Source organism: Oratosquilla oratoria, chromosome 5, assembly GCF_046742065.1.
Source record: "Oratosquilla oratoria isolate Oo_2021 chromosome 5, ASM4674206v1, whole genome shotgun sequence".
In the NCBI taxonomy this organism is placed as follows: Eukaryota; Metazoa; Arthropoda; class Malacostraca; order Stomatopoda; family Squillidae; genus Oratosquilla; species Oratosquilla oratoria.
This window is the reverse complement of record NC_134781.1, coordinates 34,866,196-34,869,978: the sequence shown is the minus strand read 5'-3', so window position 1 is coordinate 34,869,978 and position 3,783 is coordinate 34,866,196.

Sequence of the window (3,783 nt, the reverse complement as noted above, 5' to 3'; positions counted from 1 at the left end):
TAGCCTCGATGGTTCTTCTTCATTTCTATACCTAGTGTTCTCTTGTATCCATTGTGTCATTGAATGGTCAGTAATCATCTCAAGTAGAGCATTTCCCCATGAGTCATCACCACTCTTTACTGTCATTTCTTCCCAGCAGATTTCTTTGCAATTAAAGTCGCCCATCATAACTATTCTTCCTCCGTCTTCCATTATTTTAGTTAATGCTATCTTTGTGTCCTCTAACATACTTTTATGTTCACTCTCCTCCCATGAGGCTGTTTTCGGAGGCACATAATTGATCACAAATTTTCTGCTCTTCTTATCTCGGTCTTCCACTTCTATCATAATCATCTCTACTGTATTCTTTCCATATATGACACCTTTCACGTTTATATCCTTCTTAGTCAGGAACATAACTCCACCCCCTTGTTTTTTCTCTCTGTTTCTAATCCAATAATTGTATGTATCATGTCCTACACTGTTGGGTGGTAGTGGGCCTTTTAATTTTGTTTCTACAATTCCCATTATGTCCGGTTCTTTTTCTTTCAAATAATCATTCAGTTCATTCAATCCTGTTATCAATCCATCTATATTTGTGTAAGACACTCTTAGTTTTCTGCCACTTCCATTGTATTCTCTGTTTCCCTTATGTTTTTCTTTAGTATGTCGAACTGCTTTATTTTCATGTTCACTACTCTCCAATAGAATCTCTCTTTCTCTGACTCCGTTCTTTCCTCGTTTTTTGCCTTAGCTTCAATTCTTTTCTGCTTTTCTGCCTCTCTTTCCTCCTTATTCATTTCTCTTTTTATCCATACCTTTTTATATTGATCATTTGTTGCTAGTTTCCCTGTCTTGGATAGAATTTTCTCTGCCGTTGTTTGTGACCTGAATTTAATCTTAATTGGTCTGGTCTTATCTGTACTATATTTTCCGAGTCTGAATTTTTCCTCAATTTCCTTTATAATTTCTGGTTCATCTTCCTGGACTAATTTTAATAAACTGCTTACCCTTTCATTTTCCTCCTTGATTCTTGCGGTTCTATCTGGGTTATATTTCTCTTCCATTCCTAATATAATTATACATTTCTTTTTGTCAGCTAATTCTCTTACTATATTCTCCTTCTGTCTCATCACTTTAATAACTGAGTCTTCATTATGTTCTTTCAATTGCTGTTTGACTATGTCAGTGAATGAAACCTTATTCCCTTCTTGAGTTATTCTCCAATTTTTAGCTTCTGTAGCTATTTTCTCACTGTTTTCATTACTATTCTTCTTCAATTTCTCATTCTCCTCCTTTACATTTCCTAACTGTCTTTTTAGGTCCTCTACTTCTTCAGTTAAGTTTCTGTTAGCCTTCTCTAGTTGTTCCAACCTTTCAATTCTTTGGAAAATGGAGTCTACACTACCTAACTTACGTTCCAAGTCCTCGATCACCTTATCAACTCTCTCCTCTAGTCTTATCAGTCGGGGGGGGGTTGTGTCCCCCCCACCCTCTTTAAATCCCTGGAACATATTCTCGTCACTTTCTACTGTATTGCTCCTCTCTATACTTCTAATCTTTACATTTTTATTTGCCATTTCGTCATCACTGAGCTGGTCCGGTGGTCGTTTCATGTTGACCTTACGCCCGTCTGCCTGGGCCAAGTCCTCCACATCCTCATTTCCTTCCATTTCCCCAGCAATCCCTCCCCCTCTCCTCTTTCCTTACTTTCCCACTACCTCACGAGCAATTTCCCCCCCCCTGCAAATACAAAAAGGCACTTCTCTTTGCGTTGGTATCCACAATCTGCACTTTTCTTCAGAGCGTTCGTCAAGCCGTCCGTTCGTTGAAAGTGTGTGTGTGTGTGTGTGTGTGTGTGTGTGTGTGTGTGTGTGTGTGTGTGTGTGTATGTGTGTGTGTATTTATTCTTTTTTCTAGGAAACGTGTTTTATCTTGTAGGCTGGCGGAGTGTAATCTCTACCGAAACCCAATTATTTCATATCTGTTTATGTTCTTCTTCATGACCATGTTCATTTATATCAGGTTAAGGCGGTGAATAAAACAATAACTTAACTCCACAAAATTTCGTACAGATATTTTTATAGATATTCTTATTTTATTTTGTTTTATTTTGTTCTTTGTTTTATTTTATTTTATTTTATTTTACCTTACTTTAGTGTAGTTTAGTTTTATCTGTTTACTTATTTCCTAACACTGTTGTATTATGTTTATGTGTTATTCTATCGAATAATTTCCTAGCCAGTCCCTTCCCCCAACTTGGGGTACTTCAGATAATTTCACTTCACTTCGGTTTAGGCTAGGTCAGATTGGGTTTGGTTGTGGTAGATTAGGTTTGGTTAGGTCAATTTGGTAAGGTCAGGTTAGGCTGGGTTAGGTTAGTTTAGGTTAGGTTAAGTCAAATTGGGTTAGGTTGCATTAGGTTAGGTTAGGCTAGACTAGGTTGGGTTAAGCTAGGTTAGATTAGGTTAGGTCAGATTGGGTTAGGTTGGGTTAGATTAAGTTAGGTCAGTTTGGTCAGGTGTAGATTTGTTGTTTGTGATCTACAATGAGTTTGGAGGCGTCGAGACAAACGAAGTTTTGGTTTCTGGTCTTTACTCTCTTCGTCTAGACTCTAGAGTCTAGACTGTACGGATCATTCGCCGAGGAAAAATCTGGCAGTTACTAATAGTAATACTTACATGCACATGGTGGCTGTTGCCACAACATTCAGCTATATACAATTTATTCTATACTATCTACGTCTTACTCTTATTTCTACAATGTACAGTGCATGGAGTGAGTGTTGACACTCAGTATTTATGCATGGATATTTACAAATGAGAGCACATAAAACAATATTTATTTGACGTATGCTGATTTTGCAGTTTGGCAAGGTTCGAACAGGTGTCCAGTCGTTCATTCCAGCTGGCCAAGTGAGGTCAGATGCGCTTGGACCAAATGACCGATGTTAGGTCAAACATAATAGGGGGTCCCTTGGGAGTTCTCTAAAGATGTCGGACGTTCCATCCTGTACTAAATGCATGCACGCGCGCGTGTGGAAGCTAAACATCTAAAGGATTGAATATTAGCTTCAATCATCTTATAACAAAGGTTAGCTTAGGCTGGATTAGGTTAATATAGGTTAGGTTAGATTAGGTTGGGTTAGGTTAGGTCAGTTTGGGTTTGGTTGGGTTAGATTAGGTTAGGGTTTGTCAATTTGGTCAGATTAGGTTAAGGTGGATTAGGTTAGGTGTTAGACTAGGTTGCGTTAGGTTATGGTTAGGTCAGATTGGGTTAGATTGAGTTAGATTATGTTAGGTTGATTTGGTCAGGTTAGATTATTCTTGCTTAAGTTAATCTAGGTTAGGTTAGATTAAGTTTGGTTAGGTTAGTTAGGTCATATTTTGTTAGGTTGGGTTAGATTAGGTTAGGTTAAGTTAATTTGGTCAGGTTAGATTAAGCTGGGTTAGGTTAGGTTAAGCCAGATTGGGTTAGGTTGGGTAGCTGAGTCAATTTGGTCAGGTTAGTTTGGGTTAGGTCAGGTCGGATTAGGTTAGGAAAGCGGCTCCGAGGCCTGGGATAGGACTCATTATGAAATAATTCATATAATTTTGAGAATCGATACACAATGCTGACGTCACGTCGTCTTTAAAGAATAAACGAAAGAAAATATGTTTAAAACAATTACCACTCACTAAGGAGTAATTTAATGTTTATTTTTTTCCATAGGTATCCATGGGGCAGACTGTGATTAATCTCTGATAAGAAATGATATTTTCTTTTTTTTCAGGTGATGATGATTTTTCTTTATTGATATCTTAA